Raw genomic sequence first — 9,100 nt, forward strand, 5'->3', positions numbered from 1 at the left:
TATTCATAAAAATGTGATGTTATTCACTCCGTGTGCCACGTGAAACCGTCATGGATTCGTTGAAAACGAAACAGGTGTTTCATTTCTTGCATCTCTATTGCTATACATCTCGCACGACGAGTCCCACAAACATCTGGAGTCTTTAGATTTCTCCAATAACTGTATTATCCAAGTTTCATCCGCCTCGCACTCTGTCATGTTGCCGTATTTGAGTACGGTCTGGGGCGCCTTGTCACGGTTCGCGCTCTCCCCCCCGTCGGAGGTTCGAGTCCTCTCTCGGGCATGTGTGTGTGTGTTGTCCTTAGCATAAGTTAGATTAAGTAGTGCGTAAGTCTAGGGACCGATGACCTCAGCAGTTTGGTCCCATAGTCCTTACAACAAATTTCCAAATTTTGTTCCGTATTTGAACAGCTTTTAATTCCCCGCGCAGTGACAGAAAACGATCTTTTGTCTGTCGGTTGGCCCGACAATTCAACACGTGGTACAATTAGTTGGATGAAGTCGTGAGGTCGGCAGTCAGATGGTCAGAGCCGACCCACCTCTTGACACAAAAACTCTGTCGGTCGGTTGGCCAATATGTCTACACACGTCCAATTTGTCGGTCGGTGAGTCGATCGGTTGTTGCATGTAAAGGGCCATTTATCTACGCATTTGATTACCTTTACAGGAATGTAGCGCAGAGATGTACGTCGTCGCAGATGCAGTCCAGTTCATCAGTTCCGCACCCTACACATGCTAACAGCCACCTGTAGATTGCCGCTCCGTGTTTACTCTGGACCTGCGACAGCCTGGGCCAACTATCACGTAATGCTGGCGCTTCATCTCGGCCACTTTTCGCTGGGCTGCTGAAGAGATAAATCACACTTCAGGTTGGCGTAAGAGCACGCGGTGCCCGTGCGAAGAGATCCGGATACGTGAGCGGCGCGGTCGGGCTAGCCGCATAAACTTCTGAACAAACAGGTCGGCGGCGGCCTGCCTCGTGCTCACACACGCACGCACACTAATATGCAATATCCTGCTGGCAAACGGCATCGTGTACCGGTTCCTCGGCTGTAACTCTCCGGCACTATCTCAGTCCCCTTTGCCAGCAGCGCTGCTGCGGCTAGGTATTAACTCGGGCAGTTTACCTATTTCAGAAAGTCTGTCGTCGCCACTCACGGACCGTTCTGGAACAAATTTAGGGCCCCTGCGCGCGAAAATGCGCAGCAGTTCTGCCAAGTGGCGTACCGTATTTAACTTATAATGAGCAAACTGTGAGAGCCGAACCGGCCTTCGCACTCCATTACATTTTTGTTGTCTTTATCCCGGAGAGGAACTGCGGGGGGTCTGTAACACTACTTACCAGCTGGGAATGAACTTTACTTTGTATTAACTACTGTATACGACTACCGTTTGCGGAAAGCAACAACGCTTCATCAAATCTCCAAACGTCCCTTCAACCTCACATTATAGCCATTGTTGATCCATCGTAAGCCGGCCGGTGTGGCCGACCGGTTCTAGGCGCTTCATTCCGGAACCGCTCTGCTGCTATGCTCGCCGGTTCGAATCCTGCCTAGGGCATGGATGTGTGTGATGTCCTTAGGTTAGTCAGGTTTAGGTAGTTCTAAGTCTAGGGGTCTGATGATCTCAGATGTTAAGTCCCATAGTGCTCACAGCCATTTGAACCTTTTTTTTTAATTTTTAATTTTTTCATTTTTTTTTATCCATCGTGGACAGGGGACATCAGTTGGTTAAGTAACTGTCAATATCAATGAAATTCTGCAACAGCTCCGTAACTGAGATGTTATTTAATTTTATTTTGGCGACAACCACATTCGGCATGCCGGTATTCCATTTTCAGGCCCCTGTATAACAAAAGGTGATGATAATGTTTGGATTGTGGGGCGCTCAACTACGTGTTTATCAGCGCCCGTACAAATTCCCACCCTTTTCTCACTCCAATCTTGCCACGTGCGTGAATGATGATGAAATGATGAGGCCAACACAAACACCCAGTCATCTTAAGGCAGGTGAAAATTCCTGGCCCCGCCGGTAATCGAACCCGGCTTCCCGTGCTCGGGAAGTGAGAACGCGACCGCAAGACCACGAGCTGCGGACTATAATAAAATAGTATACATGTAGTGTATATTATGGTGTACAAAGCAAGCTTACAGGGTCAGGTAATCTCAAAAGCGGTCAAAGCTACAAAATGAAAGTAGTGGCGTTAAAAAAATCTCTGAGTACATCTAGCGCAATAGACTAAAACATGTGTACATATTTATTAGTCATAAAACAATTTGACACCATGTATTTACAAGAGAACATACAAAATCATTAAAAGGGTCGTAACTAGAGAGAATACAATCAGGACCTTCGCTGAGAAAAAACTTGTCTTTTTTATATAAAATCCTGTATAATTCTTATAGATCAGGAAACTCCTAGACCTGTGAGGACTTCTTTCCAAACAGTAATCTATGAAGTAAAATAATATGCATGGCATAGATACTATCACAACTGGTGATATAATTAGTTGTCACAGCATCAAAAAACAACTTGACGCAAAATCCAAAGGCAGTCGGCATGTTAAGAGAAAAGCGGTATGCAAAGAGCACATTAAGAATATTCACAAATACCTAACGTGCCTAGGTTATATAGCAAATCCAAATAAAAAGATATGATTTGGTATCCTTTATATCACGTAACAGGCCGGCATTACCACTGTGAAACTAACCAAAAAGAACCTTAAATCTTACTTAACAATGGGGAGTCCTCCAAATTCTCAGCTGACATTGTTATATTATTTCCCTAGGAGTATAAGGAAATACCTTAACGACCTATCTATAGATGAAAAACCTATCTGAATAATAAGTTATAGCAAATGGTGTTGCAATAGATAACTTGGGTATGAAAAAAGGTAAAAGGAAACGAGTGTGCGAAGATCATCATATCATCAAAGTTGAAGCCAACTAAATGAGTAACGTATCTGCGTGCCAAAAAGGCACCGACTGTACTCGAAAAAGAGTCTATTAACTGGAACCATATTACACTGAAGAGCCAAAGAGACTGGTACACCTGCCTAATATCGTGCCGGGCTCCCGCGAGCACGCGGAGGTGCAGCAGCACGAGGTGGCACGGACACGACTAGTGCTGGTGGGAACTGACACCATGAAACCTGCAGGGCTGTCACAAATCCGTAATAGTGCGAGGGGGTGGAGATCTCTTCCGAACAGCACGTTGCAAGGTATTCCAGATATGCTAAATAATGTTGATGTCCGGGGAGTTTGGGGCCAGTGGAAGTGTTTAAACTGAGAAGAGCGTTCCTGTAGCATTTGTGGACGTGTGAGGAGTCGCATTGTCCAGCTGGAAGTGCCCAATTCCACAATGCACAATCGACATGAATGGATGCAGGTGACCAGACAGGATGCTTACTTACGTTTCACCTGTCAGAGTATCTAGACGTATCAGGGGTCCCATATCAGTCCAGGCCAGGCCAGGAGAGGCGCAAAGCTTTGTGTTGTGCAGTCATCAAGGATACACGAGTGGGCCTTCGACTCCAAAAGCCTATATCGATGACGTTTCGTTGAATGGTTCACACGCAGACGCTTGTTAACGGCCCAGCAATGAAATATGCAGGAATTTGCGGAAGGGTTGCACTTCTGTCACGTTGAACGATTCTCTTCAGTCATCGTTGGCCCCGTTCTTGCAAGTCGGGAACCACGCGGCAGCTGCAGTCGCAGGTTCGAATCCTGTCTCGGGCATTTATGTGTGTGATGTCCTTACGTTAGTTAGGTTTAAGTAATTCTAAGTATGACCTCAGATGTTAAGTCCCATAGTGCTTAGAGCCATTTGGACCGTTCTTGCAGGATCTTTTCCGGCCACAGCGGTGTCGGGGATTTGATGTTTTACCGAATTCCTGATGTTCACGGTACACTCGTGAAATGGTCGTATGGGAAAATCCCCACTTCATCGCTATCTCGGAGATTCTGTGACCCATCGCTGGTGCGCCGACTATAACACCATGTTCAAACTCTGTTAAATCTTGATAACCTGCTGTTGTAACAACAGTAACCGATCTAATAACTGCGCCGGGCACTTGTCTTACATAAGCGTTGTCGACCGCAGCGCCGTGTTCTGCCTGTTTACATATATTTGTATTTGAATATGCATGGCTATAACAGTTTCTTTGGCGCTTCAGTGTGTGAAGAATTACATCGTGGCAGTGCAGAGTCCACTTTTAATCTACTTATTAACCAACGTAAAAGAATCAAGAATTTGCCACATTCATGGTAACTGGAATACGTAATCGTAGAAAAATTATACTGTCAATGGTAAATCTTTTCTCTTCTTACAGCTGGTCATAGTTCCTCATGAAAAAGTAATTGGCGCTTAGCCTCACAATTTATTTTACTTTTTTATTACACGTATACGACGCTCTGGACTACCAAATCTAAAACTGCGGACTGTCGTCTTGCAGAATTATAAACAGTTTTCTGCCAGTGAACGTTAACAGACTACAAGTTGCTTAATACTAAATCAGCACTGATAGCCGGCCGGAGTGGCCGTGCGGTTCTGGGCGCTACAGTCTGGAACCGAGCGACCGCTACGGTCGCAGGTTCGAATCCTGCCTCGGGCATGGATATGTGTGATGTCCTTAGGTTAGTTAGGTTTATTTAGTTCTGAGTTCTAGGCGACTGATGACCTCAGAAGTTAAGTCGCATAGTACTCAGAGCCATTTGAACCATTTGAACCAGCACTGACGTGCTCAAAGAGTGTTCGCAAGATCGCAACTGATTCGTTGAAAAATACAGGGTGATTCAAAAAGAATACCACAACTTTAGGAATTTAAAACTCTGCAACGACAAAAGGCAGAGCTAAGCACTATCTGTCGGCGAATTAAGGGAGCTATAAAGTTTCATTTAGTTGTACATTTGTTCGCTTGACGCGCTGTTGACTAGGCGTCAGCGTCAGTTGATGCTAAGATGGCGACCGCTCAACAGAAAGCTTTTTGTGTTATTGAGTACGGCAGATGTGAATCGACGACAGTTGTTCAGCGTGCATTTCGAACGAAGTATGGTGTTAAAACTCCTGATAGGTGGTGTATTAAACGTTGGTATAAACTGTTTACAGAGAATAGGTGTTTGTGCAAAGGGAAAAGTTCTGGACTGCCGAGAACGAGTGATGAAAATGTAGCACGCATCCAGCAAGCATTTGTTCGCAGCCCAGGAAAATCGACTCGCAGAGCTAGCAGAGAGCTGAAAATTCCACAATCAACTGTATGGAGAGTCCTACGAAAAAGGTTAGTTATGAAACCTGAACGTCAACTACCCGAGGCGATGGATCGGCCGCCAGGCAGCCCGTGACAGAGCACTTCATCACTGGCCTCCAAGAAGCCCTGATCTTACCCCCTGCGATTTTTTCTTATGGGGGTATGTTAAGGATATGGTGTTTCGGCCACCTCTCCCAGCCACGATTGATGATTTGAAACGAGAAATAACAGCAGCTATCCAAACTGTTACGCCTGATATGCTACAGAGAGTGTGGAACGAGTTGGAGTATCGGGTTGATATTGCTCGAGTGTCTGGAGGGGGCCATATTGAACATCTCTGAACTTGTTTTTGAGTGAAAAAAACCTTTTTAAATACTCTTTGTAATGATGTATAACAGAAGGTTATATTATGTTTCTTTCATTAAATACACATTTTTAAAGTTGTGGTATTCTTTTTGAATCACCCTGTATTTGTGCTCAATTGTATTTTTTGTGGACTCTCAGCCCAGTAGAACTTTTTAAAAAACTTCGATTCGACATTGACTGTATGCGGAATAATTTTCAAGTGATCGCAGGTGCTATCTATAACATAATGATGATGTATGTGACGAAGGCAGACACGAGCCATAAAGGCTCACGTCATTTTTATTGTATTTATTAATGCCGACTACTGCTGCGTTTTCAGTTGCCGGTGTCTTCCGACACTTGTCAGTACCCCAATCTTCGTTGCTGCTCACCACATTATGAGACTTGGTCTGATGATGATCTAGGTATGATTGAGACCGGTTACCACTGATACGTGATTTCTAATTTTTTATAAAAATTTGCGATCAAGACTGATCACTATTTCAAATCATCTAATCAGATCGCTAGTTTTTCCAATAACGCTGAAAAATACAGGGTGTCTCAATCAAAACTCCTTGATTTCAAGGACCCAGGAGAGAAAAACCACAGTAGATACGACATTGAAAAATGCACCACATTGTCGAGCAACTCAAAGAAGATATATTCCCGCGTCAGAAGTGCCGAGTGTCGACACCAGAGTGCAGAATGGTCGCATGAAGTGAAAATGGCGGTGTAAATAAATTATCTATGTGTGTATGAATATGATCCACCTGATATGAAAACAGTTAAGGAATGGTACAGGAAGTTTCTGGCAACAGGAAGTGTTCTGAAACATTATGGCGGTGCACATTACTGAGTTTCAGAAGAGACAGCGGAGGAGTTCAGACAAACGTTTCTCAGCAGCCCACGTAAGTCAATTCGTGAAGCACCTTCGTAACCTGATGTACCACAATCAACATTGCATCATGTAGTTCACCAGCGTCTTCGTATGCGTGCTTACAAAGTCCATATTGTGCAACAGTGACGCCGAACGAGAAACTATGCTGCGGATGTGCTGCAGTGTATTGATGCGGATGCCAGCTTCCTGGAAAGATGATTATTTTCAGATGAGACAGGCTTTCGTCTATCAGGAAGGGTTAAAAGGCATAATTTTCGGATCTGGGGTTCGCAAAATCCGCACGTTATCATTGAACATGTTCGTGATAGCCCTAAACTAAACGTCAGGTGCGGGATAATGTATGACAGGATTGTTGGACCATTCTTCTTTGTGGAACAAACAGTGAACGGGTCAGAGTATCTGGACATGTTGGAACAGTTTTTGGACCCTTAGATACAAGACTTGCAACTGAACATCATTTTTCAACAAGATGGAGCTCCGCCGCATTGGTCAACGGCTGTTCGCAAGTTCCTGGATAGGAAATTTCCCAATCGTTGGATCGGACGCCGAGGACCCATTGCCTGGCCACCACGTTCACCTGACATTTCGCCGCTTGATTTCTTCATGTGAGGATTCGTGAAGGACCGCGTGTATGCGATCAAAGTGGACGATATTCCTACGTTGCGACATTGTATCAGTAATGCGACTGCAACAATAACAGAGGAAATGTTACAAAGAACTTGGCAAGAAATTGAATATAGACTTGATATTCTTCTTGCTGCATATGGTCCACGTGTAGAGGTATACTGATGATAAATAAATAAATAAATTCTTTGGATGCTCTACAATGTGGTGAATTTTTCATTGTGGTCTCTACTATTTTTTTTTTTGGATCATTGAAATCAGGTAGGTTTAAGTGGGACACCCTGTATTATTGAGATATGGATGATTTTTCAGCATCCTGTAGAACATTTTCAACACACTAAATATCACAGTCTGCTGGGTTCGGCAACTGCTCATACTTACTCAAGAAACCCAGAAAATCCAGATCAGAGTGTCAAATCGCCTGCCGGCGGGTGATGTTTGAAGTTATCGTTGTCTCAAAAATCTACAGATACCAGGTCCAACGCTGGTCCATATTTCGACTGGACCAAAGATGGAATCTTCTTACACGTCGGTCAGGGGCCCTGAAGATGGCGTAATATATCACCGAAACTGGTAGCCCAATAAAATTACAATATGGAGATTCAGACGGCTTAAAGGTGTTTGTTTATACATTCTGTACTGAACACCCGAGGTCCCGCAACCAACTTGAAAAAATGGACATACGAAGACTCGATCCATATCACTTTTTAGCCGCCTAATCACCGTGGCCTAATCTTGGATGTAGCGCTATAACATCGAGCCAAGGCAGCAAACTAAACTGTGAAAATACGTGGCTTCATCACCGCTGAAAAAGGAACACCCATTTACCAACGGGCAAAGTTACACTCGTACGATGTTAACAGACATAGGAGCATACTATTGAAATCTGACTATGTTATGGGAGGCTTCAAATACGAAGTTGCCTAATGGTGCGTTCATGCTGTTGATATCGCTGCCCGTTGCACGCCGGCATGGGACGGCGAAGATGATTCAAACCCGCTGTGTCTTAACAATCTACACTCCTGGAAATTGAAATAAGAACACCGTGAATTCATTGTCCCAGGAAGGGGAAACTTTATTGACACATTCCTGGGGTCAGATACATCACATGATCACACTGACAGAACCACAGGCACATAGACACAGGCAACAGAGCATGCACAATGTCAGCACTAGTACAGTGTATATCACCTTTCGCAGCAATGCAGGCTGCTATTCTCCCATGGAGACGATCGTAGAGATGCTGGATGTAGTCCTGTGGAACGGCTTGCCATGCCATTTCCACCTGGCGCCTCAGTTGGACCAGCGTTCGTGCTGGACGTGCAGACCGCGTGAGACGACGCTTCATCCAGTCCCAAACATGCTCAATGGGGGACAGATCCGGAGATCTTGCTGGCCAGGGTAGTTGACTTACACCTTCTAGAGCACGTTGGGTGGCACGGGATACATGCGGACGTGCATTGTCCTGTTGGAACAGCAAGTTCCCTTGCCGGTCTAGGAATGGTAGAACGATGGGTTCGATGACGGTTTGGATGTACCGTGCACTATTCAGTGTCCCCTCGACGATCGCCAGTGGTGTACGGCCAGTGTAGGAGATCGCTCCCCACACCATGATGCCGGGTGTTGGCCCTGTGTGCCTCGGTCGTATGCAGTCCTGATTGTGGCGCTCACCTGCACGGCGCCAAACACGCATACGACCATCATTGGCACCAAGGCAGAAGCGACTCTCATCGCTGAAGACGACACGTCTCCATTCGTCCCTCCATTCACGCCTGTCGCGACACCACTGGAGGCGGGCTGCACGATGTTGGGGCGTGAGCGGAGGACGGCCTAACGGTGTGCGGGACCGTAGCCCAGCTTCATGGAGACTGTTGCGGATGGTCCTCGCCGATACCCCAGGAGCAACAGTGTCCCTAATTTGCTGGGAAGTGGCGGTGCGGTCCCCTACGGCACTGCTAGGATCCTACGGTCTTGGCGTGCATCCGTGC

The sequence above is a fragment of the Schistocerca americana genome, chromosome 8 (assembly GCF_021461395.2).
Source record: "Schistocerca americana isolate TAMUIC-IGC-003095 chromosome 8, iqSchAmer2.1, whole genome shotgun sequence".
NCBI classification, from domain to species: Eukaryota; Metazoa; Arthropoda; class Insecta; order Orthoptera; family Acrididae; genus Schistocerca; species Schistocerca americana.